Source organism: Nilaparvata lugens, chromosome 4 (assembly GCF_014356525.2).
Source record: "Nilaparvata lugens isolate BPH chromosome 4, ASM1435652v1, whole genome shotgun sequence".
Taxonomy (NCBI): domain Eukaryota; kingdom Metazoa; phylum Arthropoda; class Insecta; order Hemiptera; family Delphacidae; genus Nilaparvata; species Nilaparvata lugens.
This window is the reverse complement of record NC_052507.1, coordinates 78,905,616-78,927,006: the sequence shown is the minus strand read 5'-3', so window position 1 is coordinate 78,927,006 and position 21,391 is coordinate 78,905,616. Positions and strand designations below refer to the sequence as shown.

The window sequence follows — 21,391 nt, the reverse complement described above, 5'->3', positions numbered from 1 at the left end:
ACTTCAACATTTTTATAACATTTCACGTAATTCGAAGTCAATAGGAATAGAATAGAAAAAGTATTATTCACTAACAAGGATTGTCTAGAATAAACAAGGAAAACGTTTCTATAAATGAAAACCCATAGTAACTTATCACAAATGACTGGATGAACTGTCACTGTCACGTTTCAACGAACTAATAAGTCACACATGGCATGGATATGGCAAAAGCTAGCTGGAATTGAGAGACAGAGAGAGTGTAACAGACTTCTCATCTATTCCCCTCCCATTCCCACTCTTTCTTGTGGTCATTCATTCAATTCATTCATTGATACACTGCTGGGTAGTCTTAGTATGTAAGTAGTAGGTGGTGGGGGTTACGTTTCAACAGTAGAGCTCTCTGGAGAATAACCCTCGAACTAGGTTGGCAATGTAACGGTTCATTTTTGGTTCAAATTTGCAATTTAACGACTCAGTTTATTGCAAAACTATTAGGAATTTGAACAAAATTCAAACGGATTTAGATTTGTGTTGTTATTCTAAAGGTCACTGTATTTTCAAATTCGTTTCTCGATGCTTCTTTTCCAAAATAGCAAATTCATGTTTAAATAGCTAAAATAAGAAAAACTTGAAGAAATAATGAAATTATGAAAAGCGTATGCTCTCTGTAAAAGCATATAGTTGAGTCCTACGAACTTTTCAAGGAAATAGTTCAATCCATTCTTGAGGTATGAGTGTAAGCAATATGCTTATTTTTCAGCTTGTTAGGTGGGGTGTGCAGTAGAATCTTAAGGCTAGGCACACACCAGTTAGTCAAGACTAGATAAGACACGTTCAGTCACAATACTTCACATGCTTATGAAGACATGTCTAATTGCATGACTAATTAGTGGGAGTTGCGTCATAAGCAGCAATGTGAAGTATTGTGACTAAACGTGTCTGATCATGACTTGGCTTGTCTTGACGGGTAAAACCTATCTGGATGGGGGCATGGAACGGTCAAGAGAGAAAATACCCCTCCTTCAACGCCGGTTGAATGGGAAACAATAACTGTCAACCCATGTCAATGTTCAATCAATATCAAACAATAGATCTCTTAATGCCCCCATCCAGATAGGTTTAGCAGCGTGAAATATATTTTCAAAACCTACTCCAAAATCCACCACTCTGGTCCGCAACTTACAACTCGATATAATATGTATCGTTTAAAAAATATCAATTAACACAAGGAAATTAGTTCTTTGATAATACTAGAATAGGCTCAAAATTGCGTTCAACAGCGATGGAATCCAACTATTTTTCTAAATTTAATGAGAATGACTTGAAAATTCTGTTTTGAAACAATATTATGTTTCATCTCTGATGAAAACATATTTAAACAAAATATTTAAACATCTCTGATAACCTGATACGAGCTATAAAATCGTTATACTGAAATCATTTATTGAGTGAAACACACTATTCAATTGCAGGGTTTTTGGTTTCTACCACACGACGAACCTTCCTTTGATTAGCAATTCGATTGTACATCAATAAAAACTGGTATATGCCTTCACGGTTTAAATCTTTGTCGCATCTTGATAAGCTCTGGAAGAGCTCCATGTTACACCAAAAGCTACAAAGTACAGACTGTCTAATACTTTGATGGACCTGAATTATAACTTTGATGGACCTGTACAGAACACGTGAATGGGAATCCCGTAGTAAAAGTCCAAGTGTTGAATAACGTCACTAAACTTAACAGGATGGCGCGGCATACGCTTCATTGCACAAGGGTCGAAATTATGCTAAATCTACCTGCCAAAGGGTCTCGCAGTTGTGTTGTTCTAGCTTGACCGTCCCATGCCCCCATTGAGATAGGTTTTACACGTCTTGACTAACTGGTGTGCGCCGAGCCTAACCTAGCCTAAATAGAACGACACACAGCTGAGTTTATACGTTTATAATACATTTTCATCATTGAGTATATATATTTTGTTAATTAATCATACTTCTACATTGTTGAAAACGATCTGGTGACGTTGCAAAGGTGGAGAAGGATAACGCTATCTGCTTTGTCGATTGATAGACAAGGATGGCAACACAAATGTTGATCAAATACTGTTATAACGTGAGCCTCACTGTAGGAACATCCACTGCATCAGAAATAGAACAAGATCTTGAAGTTCCAAGAATCATAGCCGTTCATCCGAGAAAGGATGTTGACTTTCTAGAATTATTCATATCACAGTGATGTATGATGAGATATGAGTGTTGATGGAATATGTTTGTGAATCCCTAATTTGTATTCAGTGACTTCTCTGCGATTCTGCGTAAAACTCATTTGAGTAGTGGAGTTGAACAGGATTGTTCCAAGAATAGAGTACCTATGCAAGGTTGATCATTTATGTATGGTGTACAGTGTTTGTTCAGTATCAACAACATTAATGTCGAAAATTGTACATATAATTCAACTTAATGTAACCTGTGTTCATATCTGATAATAAGTTTGTAACAAACATTGGCAAATTGGTTAGTAATTCATTAGCACATTGTTTATAGCTAACTCATTTATGAAAAATATAATTGACCGAACGAAGTGAGGTCTAAGATTCAAGTCGACGGTTTGGCATTTCTCTTAATGTTTAAATGTTTATATGTTTATATGTTGCGCATTTACGGCGAAACGCGGTAATAGATTTTCATGAAATTTGACAGGTATGTTCCTTTTTAAATTGCGCGTTGACGTATATACAAGGTTTTTGGAAATTTTGCATTTCAAGGATAATATTAAAGGAAAAAGGAGCCTCTTTCATACGCCAATATTAGAGTAAAAATCAGACTATAGAATTATTCATCATAAATAAGCTGAGAAGTGATTTACACAGATCTGTGGAGAAGCCAGTCTATTACTGTATTTGTATAAGGTCTATAGTTTCAATCAAAGACCTTGAAGAGGTATGCATCTTTAAGCTGGGTTTACACCAAAGTTATTAACAAAATGTTAAACAAAATTAAACAAAGTTAATGTGAAACAAAGTTATTAACAAAATGTTAATAACTTAATCCTTATAGATTCTATTAGATTGAACGCAAGTTGACAAACACACATGTTCATCATGTGTATGGTAAGTTATGTTCAATCTAATATAATCTTTAAGGATTGAGTTATTAACATCCTGTTAATAAATTTGGTCTAATCGCAGCTTTAAGGTCTTTGGTTTCAATATTTTGTTTTGCAGTCATGGTATTATTATGCGTGTCCATCAGTATCAATATTCTCACATTCGAAAAACTAATTTATAGGTGATTAAGAATAATCAAATGAACTAAATAATGCTGAAGAAATTATCATATTTTTGATTGAAAAAAATTAATTTTCATAAGATGGAATATAAATCTTGGAATAGAAATATATTCCATTCATTGTTCAAATTGACATAAATATTAATAAATTATGAATACAAATTCAAACGTGAATTGATTTTGTTAACATTTAAAACAGTTGACCTTAGGTACTCGTGGATGAGAATACTGCATGAGGTCTACTGTTCACAAGACTACTAGTAAGTTTGTAAAAAACATTGGCAAATTGTTTAGTAGTTCATTAGCACATTGTTTATAGCTAACTCATTTATGAAAAATATAATAGATTTAAATTGATAAAAACAATATAAAACTTGTAGTAATCTTTTATTAGAACACATTTGAAAAATTAAAACATTTTAACGACTAGTTTCGACCTAAAATGGCATTTTAACATGAAAATGGCCAAAGTAGGTCGAAACTAGTTAAAATGTTTAAATAAAAGGGTACTACAAGTTTTATATTGTTTTTATTAATTTGAATAAAGTAGCTCATATAAATTAAGTGATTTCATAATAGATTTAGTATTCAGATAGACTGAACTGAAATCCTATTATGTTAAGCGAGCAATTTCTGTATTTATATATCTGGTTTATTTTATATCTGGGTATTTTTATATCTGGTTATTTATGTTTAACGGATCTCGGAAACGGTTTTAACGATTTTCATGAAATTTGGAACATAGTAGGTCTTTGATATAAAGATTCGATCGCACTAGGTCTCATCCTTGGGAAAACTTGCTGAACGACATTAAAAAGATAATTCATCCTTGGCTGAAACAGCTGTGGATAGTAAAAAGGGAGTGAGCGAGTATGTGAAAAATCAAAATATCGTATCCCCGAAACTCATGAGATGACGTATAGCCAACTGTGAAATATAAACACGATCATTTAAGAGAATTGTGTTCTGTTTATCAATAAATAGAAACAACGAGCCAAGCTCGGTGCCCGGATATTATTGATTGAGTAGTCAGCTATGGAGTAGTTGAAAACTGATATCGTCTTGTAGAATATACTACTGTACCTCATCTACTCTAGTTTGAACAGAATCAGTGCAAGTCATACAAGGGCATCATACAGAATCAAACAAGTTGATAACGATAAAGTATAACTTGATTTATCACTGTACATTAACCTGAATAAAACTTTCAAAATTAACGGTTTTCATGTCTGTATTTGGAATACTAGGGCGTGTCTAGCCTCGGCCAATGACAGTACAGCTCAACCTTCATTGGTGAACAGCTATTGGCCAATCGTAGGCCATTCACAGCTACAGTATGAGAGGAGTTTGAAATACTTGGGAGTTTCTAGCCTCGGCTAATGACAATACAGCTCAACTTTCATTGGTCAACAGCTATTGGCCAATCGTAGGCCATTTACAGCTACAGTATGAGAGGAGTTTGAAATACTTGGGAGTTTCTAGCCTCGGCCAATGACAGTACATCTCAATACTCATTGGTCAACAGCTATTGGCCAATCGTAGGCCATTTACACCTACAGTGTGAGAGGAGTTTGGAATACTTGAGGGTTTCTAGCCTCGGCTAATGACAGTAGAGCTCAACCTTCATTGGTCAACAGCTAATTGCCAATCGTAAGGTTTCAACTAAACTATAATTATATTCTACTGCTCAATGTTCAAGCTTCCAGTTTGCTAGAGATTGATAATGGTGTAGCGAGTAGGCTAGAATCTCAAAATGATTCAATAAACTAGTGGTTTTGACAATATCAAATCGGTTTCTTCCAATAATAATTATAACTAGTAGTTCTGTGAACAGTAGACCTCACGCAGTATTCTCATCCACAAGTACGTGATTGAAACTATAGACCTTATGGAAATACAGCAATAGACTGGCTTCTCCACACATCTGTGTAATCACTTGTCAGCTGTTTTATGATGAATAATTCTATAGTCTGATTTTTACTCTAATATTGGCGTATGAAGGAGGCTCCTTTTTCCTTTTATAATATTATCCTTGAAATGCAAAATTTCTAAAAACCTTGTATATACGTCGACGCGTAATTAAAAAAGTCAAATTTCATGAAAATCTATTATCGCCGTAAATGCGCAACATATAAACATTTAAACATTCAAACATTTAAACATTAAGAGAAATGCCAAACCGTCGACTTGAATCTTAGACCTCACTTCGCTCGGTCAATAACGTTTGTAGTTTAAAGTTATATCTCAGTCTATCAGAGATTGACAATGGTGTAACAACCGAAGCCGGTCTTCCTAACATTGAATAAAATCTGTGGTTTTTGACAATTTCTTAGTCTTTTCATTCAATATGAATAATTACCACAATATCAACTTCTCAACTGCACAAAAAGTGAAAAAAATATATATTAAATTAATATTGTATGGAGTAATAAGCAGATAGAGTCAAAACAGCGATAAAATTAGAATTCTCTACAAACACTTACTTCACTTTCCGACGTACATTTCTATCTCTTTCATTTCTCCTCTTCTACAACTTGATAAGTATGGAAGAAAGACAAAGTTCAGGGAAAGTATCAACTGGGAACTGGGTGTGAAGATACAAAAAATTGTCGAGCAAAAAATAAAAGCAGAAGACAAAGCTCTCGTGACCCCGATCTGTGATAACGATTAAAGTTGTAAAGGCTTGGTAAGTTCTTTGCAAAAAGAACCTGAGATAATGGAACAGTCTGACTTCGAGCATTGTTACGGGCCCTGTATGTGTATCAATAAATCTGTGGTTTTTTGACAATTTCTTAGTCTTTTTTTTGTGTAGTTGAGAAGTTGATATTGTGGTAATTATTCATATTGAATGAAAAACACTAAGAAATTGTCAAAATTGAGACTAAGAAATTGTCGTTCATCAGAGATTGACAATGGTGTAATAACCGAAACCGGTCTTTCTAAGTATCAATAAATCTGTGGTTTTTTGACAATTTCTTAGTCTATTTCATTCAATAATCTTCACATCACCAGCGGACCAGCTTTCACATAGAAAATGTTTGCTTGTGCATTACTATTAGAATAGTTTAGGTAACTACTTAAGCTACGAGGATTATTTGAAATTTTCAACGGTCTTCTTCAAAAAATGTCATTCTATTTTATTCTTGGAATATACTCGTACATACAATTTAAAGCAAAATTATATTAGATGAATGCATTTTCATTCTTCCATGAATACTGGATTTATAGTTTATCTATACAATTTGAATACTGTTTATGATCATAAAAATTCATTCTTCACCGAAAACTCGATAAAACGTTCTTCAGTGTAGTTGTTCAAGAAGACATAGATTGAATCTACAGTGCATTATTATAATATCTTATAGTCGTTTTGAAGTGTGAATTCTGAAAAATCAATCAATGAAAGATCATTCAAGTATGATTATAAGAATTCATTCTTCACAAAAACTCGATAAAACGTTCTTCAGTGTTCAAAAAGACATAGATTTAAACTACAGCAGTGCAATATTATCATATTATCTTATAGTCGTTTTGAAAAATCAATCATTAAAAAGTCATTCAAGTATAATTTGATTCTGACTTGAAAATACTATAGGTTGGATTATTTCTGATTATGACTCAGTGTCAAAAAAGTAGTGATATTCCACAAGATCTTTGTGTTTTCATCATTGAATACATCTATATTCATCATTATGTCTCCATCTATATTGATTGATTTGAAATGTAAGAGCTAATATTTATTTGTATCTATTTTTCTAGATCAAAGAAACCTTGTGATGAATGATGAATGACAAGTTAGGTTCAACTCCGTATCAATCTTGGCTTAGACAATGTTAGCGTTTTTCATTGTATAGACGTCTTGTGACGCAGCAGCCTGAAAAAGCTCTCCATGAACAATCAAGAATCTTGCAGAGCATCTAGTTGATGAATCACCATCTCTTTGCAATAGAGAAAGTGTGCAAAAGAGAAGTCCACGTTACAATGTCAGTATTTGATTAACATTGGTGTTGCTATCCTTGTCTAACATTCTAAAAAAGTGATAGCGCTATGCTTTTCTAGCTCTGCAACGTTTCCAGATCGTTTTTCCAACAGTGTAGAGATATAATTGATTAACAAAATATTTGATATCAATAAAGAAAATCTATCATCTAATCGTTGGAATAAATATTTCCTAAACGAATAGAATATGATTGTATAAATCTATTAAAGCAAGTTGTAGAGATTATTTCAAAGAAGTGAAGATTCTCTCACTACCAGGTGTAGTATATATTTTGGAGGCTCTTTGTTTTATTGAAGAAAATAAAGTTGTAGAGATTATTTCAAAGAGTTGAAGATTCTCCCACTAACAGGTGTATACATTTTGGAGGCTCTTTATTTTATTGATAGAAATAAAGTTGTGGAGATTATTTCAAAGAGTTAAAGATTCTCTCACTAACAGGTGTATACATTTTGGAGGCTCTTTGTTTTATTGATGAAAATAAAGATGTAGAGATTATTTCAAAGAGTTAAAGATTCTCTCACTATCAGGTGTATATATTTTGGAGGCTCTTTGTTCTATTTATAAAAATAAAGATAGGTTCTATACAGGAGAACACTCATACAATACCAGATATAGACAAAACCTCAGAGACGACATTCATCGACTTTTAGTCGATAGTTAGTATGTATGAGAGGGGGTAAAGAGTGCAAGAATTCGGCTTTATAATCCATTGCCAACACGCGTTAAGTATCTTACAAGTGAGAAGTTTAGAATTGAGGTGGGAGAGGAGTTGTTACAGGGTTGTCCTTATTCCAGTGAGGAATTCTTTTTGCATTATGAAATGCAGAGATTGATGACTTAGAATATAATTGAAGAATCCGTATACCCCTTTCATAGGTGGTCAGTGGGATGAAAAATGAAAAAAAAGATTATTTTAAACAAGAATAAACAGTTAATATTTCATCATATGTTCCGGTATCAGTTATCCTCTACAGAAATCAGTGGCAAGAAAGAGAATCGGCAACGCTGGTCTCTTATCTTCCTCTACTGCCATTATAAGGTGGACCTTACTAGAGTAGCTGATCCTCAATAGAAGGCAGTGGCAAGGCAGAGAATCGGCAACCCAGTTTTCTCATCTTTGTCCATTGTCATTATAACGTGGACCTCACTATAGAACAGTCATTATAAAATGGACCACACCATAGAGCAGCAAAAGCAGGCTTTTGACAACAGAGGCTGCGAACCAACCGGCCAGGGGTCCGGAACGATTCTCCATAAAAAGCGTCGACCGTCTTTGTTCCCAGATGAAAGAATGTTCGCTGAAAACTCCTTGCTGCGCTATCGAGACTCCCCGACCCGCCAATAAGAATAAATATCGTTAATTAAAGATCTGAAACAGAATAATGGAAGCTTGGCACCCCTGAGATCGTACAGGGTGGAGTTCTTGTAATAAATAATCTCGAGGGTACAGCCCTCTCTCTCACACACCCTCTCTCTCATCCATTCTTGCGAGGTTTGGCACTGTTTTCCGTATCTTTGTTCTCTCTGCTCTCGCAGCCCTTCCACTCCATTTCCTATCGTTTCTGTACAATTCTACGTTGCACAGTGCACCGTTTATAGAGCTTTTCATATTCTTTCAACCATTCTTTTACTCTATTTTCCCCTTTCTGAGATAAAAACTACCAATTGAAAACGATCATACCTCATACCAGTGTAAGTTATGAGAAATAACGAGATGTAGTTCAAATTTTCAATTAGATTAGATTCCAAGACTAGATCTAGACTAGATCTCCAACGAAATTTAGTTAATTGATTTGTATCGTTCCTGTACAATTCTACGTGGCACACTGCACCGTTTATAGAGATTCTCAGATTCTTTCAGCCATTCTTTAACTCCATTATTCCCCTTTTGAGATGAAAACTATAAATTGAAAGCAGTCATACCCCAAACCAAGTGTATGTTATGAGAAATAAAGATACCTAGTTCAAATTTCCAACTTGATTATATTGTTTGATCTAGATTACCAACGAAATGTAGTTAATTGATTTCTAACATACTTATACAATTCAACGTCTCGCACTTCGTTTGTAGAGCTTTTAATATTCTCTTGAACTATTCTTTAACTCTATTTTTCCCCTTTTTTGAGATAAAAACTATAGTTTGAGAGCAGTCATACCTCAAACCAGTGTAAGTTATAAGAAATAACGAAACCTAGTTCAAATTTTCAACTTGATTATGCTCTATGATCTAGATTACCAACGAATTGTAGTTAATTGATTTTTAACGTACCTATACAATTCAACGTTTCACACTTAGAGCAATTCTTCAACGTTATCTTCTTCTCTTTTTTAGAAAAAAATCTATATTATGAGAGCAATCATACTAAAATACAAATGTAAGGTATGGGAAATAGCGAGATTTAGTTCAAATTTCCATCTTGATTAGATTTTATTATCTAGAGTTCCAACGAAATCTAGTTTATTGATGACACCTTGCTTTGTATTCATTTGAATTGATACAAAACACAGCTCCATAATTCAAATTTGAAGCTGATAGTTTGAATCTAGAGATAATTGAGTTCATTGAAACAAAATTCAAGAAAATCAATTATATAATGTACAGGATCTTATATTCACTTTTCAAATGTTAATGGAATGGAATTGTATATACAAAATAATCCAAGACTGATTTTAATGGAGAGTTGCAACTCAAATAATACTGGATATTTAGTTCTATAAAATTCTAATTACATGAGTATCTAATCTGATTAGTATTAATTTCAAATCAACCATATTATAATGACGTTATATGGCGAAATGAAGGAAAATGTATTTTGTCGAAAAAGGATGAGGATAATATATTAGTACGTGGTCATTAGTAGTAGTTAACGGCGAACAGAATCAATTTTGTCATGAATTATATAATGATTGCATTTTCTAATTTTATTGAATTGACGCCTGTGTGAAAAACTCTTATCCTCTCATGAATGGGCTGTGGAAGAAGCATTTAATTGATAATTTTCTCTTTTAATCAAACTAATAAAAGATATGTTGCTTAATTATTCAGCTTTTCATAAGTTGAAAAGTGAGTTCTCAGTTCATTGCATGATAGTCTTACATCTTTTGGGACCAGACTCATTAATTATTAAAGTCCCTTATCTGGTCAATTGTCACATTATTATCAATCACAATTTTATTACAGCCAAATCAACTGCTTTTCTCTCGTGCTTTCATCTTTAACCATTCATTATCACCAATTCCATTATGATAATACAAACATCTGGATACGGTTTAAAAGGCTTCAATTTTTACTCCAATGCTCTAATCTTATCCCCTCTTTCCTCGTTTTCAAATGATTACTTTCCTTGTCCTATTACCACAGGTAAAGAAAGTATTGCTTTCCGAAAAAAATTAAGGTACCCCAATTTCTACATTTCTATACGTTTCAAGGTCTCCTGAGTCCAAAAAAGTGGTTTTTGGGTATTGGTCTGTATGTGTGAGTGTGTGTATGAGTGTATGTACGTCTGTGTACACGATATCTCATCTCCCAATTAACGGAATGACATGAATTTGGAGCTTAAAGCCTTACAATATAAGGATCCGACACGAACAATTTCGATCAAATGCAATTCAAGATGGCGGCTGAAATGGCGAAAATGTCAAAAAAAGGGTTTTTCGCGATTTCTCGAAAACGGCTCCAACGATTTTAATCAAATTTATACCTAAAATAGTTATTAATAAGCTCTATCAACTGTCATAAGTCCGATATCTGTAGAAATTTCAGGAGCTCCACCTCATCTATGCAAAATTTTATTTTGGATTCCCAATTATCAGGCTTCAGATACAATTTCAACCAACCAAAAATTCAAGCGGAAAAGATTGAGCATGAAAATCTCTACAATTAATGTATGGTAACATCTTCACCTAAAATTGAAAATAAGCTCAAAATTCGAGAAAATGTGGATATTCAATTGCAAACTGTTGGCAACTGTTGATTCTATTAAATCATCCACTATGAAGAGATAGCAGACATCGTGTGTCTCCAGCGTTATTGTCCTGTCACCAGCTGGCTCAGATCTTCGAATAGTAGACTCTTATGCGCGTGAACACTAGCGTCAGATGATCAATTTTCATAACGGCAAGGAAAGTAGTAGTGAGTGCGCTACACCAGATTTTTTCAATTTCATTTCCAATGCCCTAATCTCATCCCCTCTTTCCTCTTTTTCAGCGAATCAACTCAAATCTGAAGTCCACTAATTTTTTTGAGGTTTAATATACAAAGGAGAATATAGACTCGTTCCAGATCGTGACATCCAGAAACCATATAGGCGTAGAATATTGTAGAAAAATCGAAATGGGGAAAACGTTTCGAACTGAAAGGGACAAAATTTATCAGCCGGTTGAGTTATTGAGTTTAGACCACCTTGGACAGTGAACAGGCTGGTGATTCATCTCCGTTGAAGCGTAACTTGTGGTGATCATGGCCACGGAACGTCCTATACTTATCATTTCTCTCGTCATTCCTGAGCTGCACCTGTCTGTCGTGGTCCACCTCCTCCCGAAACGCAGCCATGTCACGTCACAAACGACAACGGCTCCCCTGCAGACGGCAACGACTCCGCCGCAGACGGCAACGACTTTCCTCCAATTCATGCATCATCAGTTCTCCAAGTCAGACCACAGCTGTTGCTCAGTATCCATCTAGTTTGGCTCCATTCCACCACTCTACTTCCTCCCATTATTCAAGTCCCAGTAGCAATTTCCGTCCGAAACTAGCGCTCAGCCGGAACTAACAACTGGAAAAAATAGACATCATGCTTGAAGTTTGTATTGTGGAAACTGGAATGGTTAGCTTATTTTTCAAGGGTTGTACGAATCATGGTGCACGGCCATTGTGTGGTGTGAAGACAATGGGTGATTGCAGCTGGGTTTTCTGCTGAGGAGATTGAAGATTCGGATAACTACCTGCACTCCACATGATATCATGTGCATGATTCAGGAGGATCAACCTCTCTGGTTGAATTATTTATTTATATACAACTCTACAACGAAAACAACACGTGAAACCCAAGTATGCTTCCTTAACATAACAATGAGACTTCGATACAATTCATTCAAAACAAAAAATTACAAAAACCAATGCTAGAGTTGATGTAGTGAAAATGATGTAATTTGAATGCAATCTAATACAATCTTCTTGTAATTTGTATGAAATGTGCTTGAAATCAGTGCTTTGGAATAAATCAATGCTTTCATTTCTGTATGAAATGTGTTTCACACCAATCCAGTAGAATCCATCGAATGCAATCTTCTTGTAATTTGACTGCAATCTAACACTTTGGTTAATGAACAGTTAAATTCTAGCTTAAATTAATAGGTTAAAGTTTGACATTAAAGGGGTATTCACTCGTTCACAGTCTAAGTGAGTAATGCCCATGCACTGTTTCTTTCAGAATCACTCTTGCTACATTTAAACGAGATCTGTAGTCTTCTTCCTTCTCAGTCTTCTCACTGTATTAGAGTTGTTGTCAATGAGGTGTAGAGCTTGGATGTTCTGATGATTATTTAGAGTCTTTTCATGGTCTCTGGCAGCCTTTGTGATCATAAAATCGACTTCTTCCATCTGCAGGTCCCTGTGGAGATCCGAGTTTGAATGAAAATGAAATGGTGATGGAGAGGTGATATCAATGGAAGAAAATAGAAGAGAAAGCAAAAGTACTTGTTAAATAGTTTTATTTGAATAGAGATATAATTAATTTATCATAATAATATCAATTGTAGTTGGTTTCTAAGACTAATACAGGATATTATTGTAGTAGCATGTTTTACATGGTTTGAATATTTTTCATAATATTATGTGTTTCCTATTAGCATATGCTTAATTTTATATCATAATTTCTCTTTTATTTCACAAGTGTTATATTATTGTTATTACTTTGACGTGCTTATACTATGTGAAGTTGTTCTGGCAATATAGAGTCTTGATTCTTGAAGAATGATAATGATAAAGATAATAATGATGATAATGATGAAATGAAAGTGAATAAACTGTGAAAATGAGTTTGAAATTAGTGGGATATATTACAAGTAAAAGTACGAATAGTAAGAAGGCAATAAATTTTATTCTACAAAACAAAAGCAAAATGAAGTCGGAAGAGTGATATTTTTATATTAATGATTAGAAAATGTACGAAAATTGTGGTTGTTTGTTAATATTATCCTATACTATTAAACGAGCAATTTCTGTTTATATGTTTGTATTTCACCGGATCTCGAAAATGGCTCTAACGATTCTCACGAAATTCAGAACATAGTAGGTTTACAATATAAAAATTCGATTGCACTAGGTCTCATCCCTGGGAAAACTCGCTGAAGGACATTGAAAGGATAATTACTATTAATCCTTGAAAAAACAGCTGATAATAATTATTTCGTCGTCCGTTGATGATGGAAGTGAATGAGCGAGTTCATGTGTGTGGGACTGTGTCAAAATTATGACTCAGCTGTTGAACTTTTGTAATCATTCAATCAGGTACTTGGTGCCGGCTGCGAAAAATCCGGGTTTTTTTTTAACCCTGATTGATTCCAGTAGAACCATCTTTTTGAAATGGTCTTCCCTGATTTGGTTCACGTCAAATCAATCAGGATTAAAAATTTAACCGGCTTTTGTGCAACCGGGCCTTTGTGAGGGAAATTTTGCATTTCTCTGGGAATTAATCTCAATTTACTGTGATTAGATAGAACATTTCTGTATGAACTATGAATATTATTATAATTTCTTCTTTCATAATACATTTTTATGCTTTTGTACTCCAGAGCGGAGCTCGGTCCCCGATATTACATGTATTGAATTAGAATTTCTAGAACAAAGTTGTATTCGAGAATTAATCCTTCAAGTCCAACAGGATTCCAACAGTTTTGGAATAATTTTATCAAAATCAGAAGCAAGCAGAAGCATGTTCGAATTATAACTTTATACTAAGGACTATTATATGTACTGAATCTATCTATTATATAGTTCCTATCTGTTGATGTTCCATAACTAAAACTAAATTCCTCTTGTTATCTTGCTAGGCTCTCAGCTGTGCTAGAATTCATTCTGTCGTCCTTTATTAAAGAGGCCAATTAACTACTGTTTCCAAGGTCATTTCTTTTAAATACATTTGTTAATAGTGGACTCGCTTACGATTTCAATTTTTGCTCATTTTTATCTCTCATTCTTCCTACCTTTTTCTCCAATACTTCGCTATTCTTCTCCTCTTCACCCTTCATTCCTTACTTTTATACCCTCTACCTGCCTATTACATGGGAAACCATAGTTAGCTAGGTATTTTTCCTCCTTTCTTTCTTTTCAGCACACGCCACCATGAAGCCTGTTTTTGTATTTTATTGGAAATTTATTTTTGATTGTATTTTTTTTTGTATTTTGATTGATTTTATGTATATTGTGTTGAATTGAATAAAATTATTGATTGATATTGAAATTATTTTGATAAATTATGATATGAATAATAAACTCATGAAATGATAAAAATAATCAATAAAGAATAAGAATAAAAATAAGATAATCAAAGTGATGAAACTTATGAGAATATCACCCAATCAATCTTGATATTATCATCTATTAATCAACAAAAAAATGCTAAACTTATTATTTTTAGAATATTATAATTAATGAATAAAATATGATGAATACTACTCTTTTACTTATGATGATGAAGTTATGCTTATGTAATATTCCTACTGCCATGACCTTTCGAAATCCATCCAGCTTTTATTTTACACTGTAAATCTCTTCAAAAGTATGTTCTACTGACTAAATACCACGACATATACAACTGATAGCATTAACAGTACAACATTTTGCAATTTAAAGATGATATCAGATGAGTTTTATTCTAGCAGGATGACGATATTGCCAGAACAGAACAATGTGTCAACTGTATGTGGGCATGAGCCATATTGGTATGACATGCCCCAGAAACATGATCCCAAATGGGCTGGGCGTAACTGTGAACAGAGCACAGTGCCGATTACATTATATGCATGTCAATGTCAAATATGTCAGGCGCTAACATTACTGTATAACATATAACACTCGTCATATCATTACATTTTTCAGTCTCCTCTATTCTGTTTAATTATTGTAAGCAGGCACAATCAAGAGACTATAGAATCATAGGATTCAATAGATCATAGATCATAGAATAAACAATCTAGATTGTTAACTTTTCGGTCGGAGCTACTCTTAATTATCAATAAATAAAAAATCCAAAAATTATTTTTAAAATTTGTTTTTCATCCATTATTCACAATTATTCATTATTCTCACAAGTGAGATTCACTCACTTAAAACTGACATTATTTTATTTTTTATTCATTAGGTATTCATAATAATTCAAGATCTACTTACTACTTGTAAATGACATTAAATGTTGAAACATAGTGTGATTAGAAAATTTCAAAAACGGTAATTAGATTTTTTTTTTGATAACCTCGATTGTCTATTTAGATTGAATAAACAATATATTTTTTATGCAAAATTCTTTATTAGCATTTTCATATTTTCAAATTTTAGAACGGGTAATTCGATTTTTTCTTGATAATCTCAATTGTCTATTCAGATTGAATAAACAATAATTATTTTTTCCATTCAAATTCTTTATCAGGAATTTCATATTCTTACATAACATTCATAGTATGTAGAGAATTTCTGCTTTGTCTATATACAAATTAGAATCAATATAATCAATTACAGTCAATAAATTAATTAATCACGAATAAAAGTAAAAATTCTAGAACTAGAACTAAAACACACACTGGAGGCCTTTAATAAGTTAATTAACAACTTAGATAGGGCTACTTGTTGAATCCAACTAACTGTGAATCAAATACCTTGTACCTTATAGAGAAACAATAGCATGAGTAGATATCCCATGGTATAGCGTATAGGGCGTTTGTCCCAACTTTTACTGTTATCTCAAGCTGATGTAGCTCTTTCCTGTGAAGCTTTATGACGCTGGTAGTCTCTCATATTGTGCCGTTCATACACTCTTACGCGGTCAAAACAGTAAAAATCGACAATAATCGACAGTAATCGGCTTGAGAACAGTAAAAGTTGCGACATAAACGCCCTATACCATGGGATATCTACTTACGCTATTGTTTCTCTATGCTTGTACTTATTTATTATTTTTTATTTTGTAGTATGAGTATGCGAATGAGTACAACATGCATTTTCTAATAAAATATTTTTCATTAAATCATTTCTATTATCTTCACTTTATATTATCATAGTATGTTTATCTTGGGATACAGTTATAGCTCCAACAATATCAGAACTGTACTTATTATTATTTAATGATAATTATAGTATAATAATGACATTGATAATAATTACTGTTATTTTTCTATTGAACTATTGGAAAATATTAATGTAAAGTAGTCTATTTTATTTATTAGAAAGCCAATACTTATTATAAAATAATATATATGAAATAACAGTGACAATTATTGTAACATTGATATCCTATAAATTTGCTCAGATACAAGTCATCAGTCAAAAATTATTATCATTTCGACTTGGAACTTGTATCTGTTCTGTTTGTAAGCTCTATAAAAATTAGGAGAATTTTAAGGTTTTAAATATTTCCTGAATTACATTCAAAAAAAATTATGTTATTAGCAATAAAATAATATTTTTGGGAAGTAATGGAACAAAATTAGTTGTAAAACTAATCTCGACTTGGAACTTGTATCTGTTCTGTTTGTAAGCTCTATAAAAATTAGGAGAATTTTAAGGTTTTAAATATTTCCTGAATTGCATTCAAAGAATTTGTTATGTTATTAGCAGTAAAATAATATTTTTGGGAAGTAATGGAACAAAATTAGTTGTAAAACTAATCTCGACTTGGAACTTGTATCTGTTCTGTTTGTAAGCTCTATAAAAATTAGGAGAATTTCAAGGTTTTAAATATTTCCTGAATTGCATTCAAAAAAAATTATGTTTTTAGCAATAAAATAATAGTTTTGGGAAGTAATTAAACAAATTAGTTGTAAAACACCTTATTACTATCCCAAAATCAATAAATGCTTTGAAGGAATTGAAATTGTTTGTCAAAAATAATGCATCCCTGGTGGGGATCGAACCCACGACCTTTGGATTAGAAGTCCAACGCGCTATCCTCTGCGCTACAGGGACTGATGAGAGAGTAAGAGCGTAAGATCGTTCTAGAAAGCAGTCTACCTCTTTCTATATCGATTGCGTAACAGCATGGGCTAACAAACTGATATCTCAGCTCTAGTGAGGTCCACGTTATAATGGCAGTGGATAAAGATAAGAGAACAGCGCTGCCGATTCTCTGTCTCAATTAATTTTATTTCTACATTGTCAAAAACAGATACACAACATTGCCGAGCTAGAAAAGGATAGTACTACCTGCTTTGTGGAATGATAGACAAATATAGCAACATCAAGGTTAATCAACTACTGTCATAACGTGGACGTCACTACAGTATAGTTACAATGTAGGAAACTACTACAGTTTGACACTGTTTTAAGCTGGGTTAACACCAAAGTTATTAACAAAATGTTAACTTAATCTCTATAGATTCTATTAGACTAGCCGTCAGGCTCGCTTCGCTCGCCATATCCGTATGGACCCCGACTGGATCGTCCAAAAATTGAGATCAGAGGGCTCGCTTCGCTCGCCTGTATTTTTCATTTAAGCGTGCTTCGATCCATCAGAAAGTCAAAGTACTGAGAAAACGCAGAAAAACTTTGAAAAACGTTGATTTTGGGCGTATCATTGATGAAAATAATATTAAAATCACTACATCACAAAATTTTTGGACCCTAGCTAAACCTCTGAACCAGATTTGAACATTTTCTGTCTTTTATACTTGATGAAAGAACTGAGAAAACGCAAAAAACAGATAATTTTGGGCGTATCTTTGGAGTTATTCCAAATTCCTTCTAACATTACACTATTCCACCCCAGCTGAGCTTCTGTAGTAAATTTGAACAATTTATGTTCATTTGTTCTCGATGAATCCGAGAAAAAGCAAAAAACGTTAATAATGGCCGTATCTTTGACGTTATTGCAAATTCTTACTAACACAACAATATTATACCCTAGGTGAGCTTATGTAGTTAGCACTTTAACCGAAACACCGGTCTGTGGGACTGGAGGCTAAATTATTTTTTCTATAGTTGCAAAATATTGTGAATCAAAAATTGCTACCCGCTCTAATACCTTCTCCCCCACTATTCCTCTACATTCTCCAACAATGCTCGTCAGTCCCCAACTCACGGTTATCAAGTAAACATCAATCTATTGGAAACGTACCGGTCTCAGATACCGGATCTTTCGGATAACGTCTATTTCTTACCGGTCTAGAATACCACATGTCTCGACTAACATATATTTTGAGCATTAAATTTTTTTTCTAATGTTTTTCTCTTCATTATTTCGGTATTTTATTGACATGTTTTATTTGAAAAACTAATTTTTGTAATTTAGAAAACGTTGGTTTAGGAAAATTGATGACAAAGGATGAGTTATCAACCATTCAAGCCCCAGCCTTTGGAACTTGTATTAATACGATGCTTCACAATGAAAAGTCACAAAATAAACATTTACTTGACGAAATAGATGATTCTGACCACTATAGTTATTTATGAACTTTTCTTGCTAATAAAATAACTGGAGGCTGAAAACGTTTACTCAAACAAGTTTCTTGATAACAATGAAAAACATTATTATTTTCAATGATTACCTTTCAGTTTTGCTATAAATCCTATATTGATAGAATATTTCTCCATGATTATTGTTCTGAGTAGTAACTGATAGTATCTTACATGGATTTTTGTATTGTGTGTGTTTTCTTACATCCAACATCATACATTAAATTACATATCAATGTTTCCAAATCTTTTTCTATTCTTCCATCACTTAATTTGCAACTGAAATATATATTATTCTTTACTATAATTGAAATTTATCAATGAAAAATATTTTAATTCATATTTAGTAGAAAATATATCAAATATAACACTTTAATCAAGACCAGGTCTGTGAGACCGGATGTTTCGGTTTAGGTCAGTTCGGACCATGTTTCGGTTAGAGTGTTTTAATTTGAACATTTTCTGTTCATTTGTTCTCGATAAAGCTGAGAAAACGCTAAAAAACGCTGGAAAAACGCAGATTTTGGGCGTATGTTTGGAAAGTTTTCAAAATCCGTTCTTAGTACGCCTCTAAAGGGCCAACTGAACATATCTACCAAATTTGAACGTTTTTGGTCCGGTAGATTTTTAGTTCTGTGAGTGAGTGAGTTAGTCAGTCAGTGAGTGAGTACCATTTCGCTTTTATATATATAGATTGAACATGACTCATCATACATATATGATAAACACATGTGTTTGTAATGTTCTGTTCAATCTAATATAATCTTTAAGATAAGGTTATTAACATCTTGTGAATAACTTTGGTGTAAACTCAGCTCTACTGTGGACAGTGTTTATTTTCAGATTCACGAATTCATATAATATTATTTCATAATATTATATAATATTTATGTCATTATTCATTATTGAAACAATGAAAATTATTGAGTAATGTTTACACAAGAGTTGTGTGTTGTGTTGTGATAAAATAGAGAGGCCTTTGCAATTTGATAATTCTTATTGCATTTGATCATGTAATTCAGTAGCTCTAAAAAAGTGAATATATTCATATCAGGAGATCAGGATACATGACAGGTCATTTGTTTAATGAAGGATTTGTATAATTGAAGGATCTCAGGTTGAAATATCGATTCACATAACATTTTCTATTCATGGAACGTTTCTAATTAGTGAACTAGTTCTAGCGGAGAAAGGCAGAACCAACTCAAGACACCAAACGATCTGGGAGTGGCTTTCTACAAGCTGCTTGCTTTCTATTGGTTGCTCAGTGAGCCGTGAACGTGACATGGCGACTGATTGACCAATCAGACAGCACCTTGGTTTTGGAATCGTTAACTAGTAATTCTCGTTAGATAGTTAACTAGTTGATTTAATAAAACTATGATTATATACTCTTGTTAACTAGAATAGATAATTAACTAGTAATAGTATATAATTTAACAATAGTATAGGGAGAGATACATTTGAAGATGAAGATGAACTAAAGAGTAAATCATTTCAATATTTACAATTGGAATTTAACAATAATATAGTACGAGTATAATTTAACAATCGTTAACTAGTATTAAATTCAGCCTGCATTATTATATACTCTCCTACATCATTCTATTCCATGCTATTGCCCTTCTCAGAAGTTCCGTATATTTAACAATTAGAATGCATTAAAGAAATTATGCAATTAGAATGGATATTCATTGAATTTATTTCAAGAACGACTGAATTACTATGAGACTGACGTTATAAAGTCAATGAAAATGATAGGAACACATTGTTGCCACTTTTCCGTTTTCAACACCTCTTGTAGTAGGTAGTTGTGATTCAAGTAATCCCCTGGTAAATCTCTATAATATTATTTATTTATTGGTAGTTGATAATAATGAACAATTTGGCAAGGATAAATATTCTCATCAAAGGTTCGAATTTGTGAAACTAGATAAAAAATGATGCTGAATAAAATAATACTATACTATATAATATTTATAATTCAAATATATGGGGCCATGAAAACAGCAAGTAGCAATTAAGATTGAAAATCAAAGCACACTCTTTCAATAGTTGATTTCAACTTGAATGAAAAAGACAAAGAAATTGTCAAAAATCCACAGATTTATTCAAACATGATAAAACAACCACTCCTAACACAAAAAACTCAGATATGAGTTTTTTTTCAATTCAATTCAAATTTTTTTTTATTTATTTCAAGTAAGTCACAATACATTCCGGTCTATACACGAATCTACAATAAATTACAGTACAACAGCCAATTATGCAACAAATTTCACATATTATGAAAACTTATTAATTACAATGAAGATTGAATGCAACATTAGAATATTGATAATATAGTATTGTAATGTAACTACATAAATCAGCGGTGTTTCAACAATGAATAAATGATAACTTCAATGAATAAATATACACCCCACTATAAATTATGTGTTGGGGTGTAAGTAATTAGT

At 32.9% G+C, this 21,391-nt stretch overlaps 1 non-coding gene across 1 annotated transcript; it reads right to left on the bottom strand.

Annotated features, from left to right (window-relative positions):
* Positions 1–17,374: 17,374 nt before the first annotated feature.
* Positions 17,375–17,447, bottom strand: Trnar-ucu. The gene has a single exon. It is a non-coding gene; the product is annotated as a tRNA-Arg (tRNA).
* Between the last annotated feature and the right edge of the window lie 3,944 nt (positions 17,448–21,391).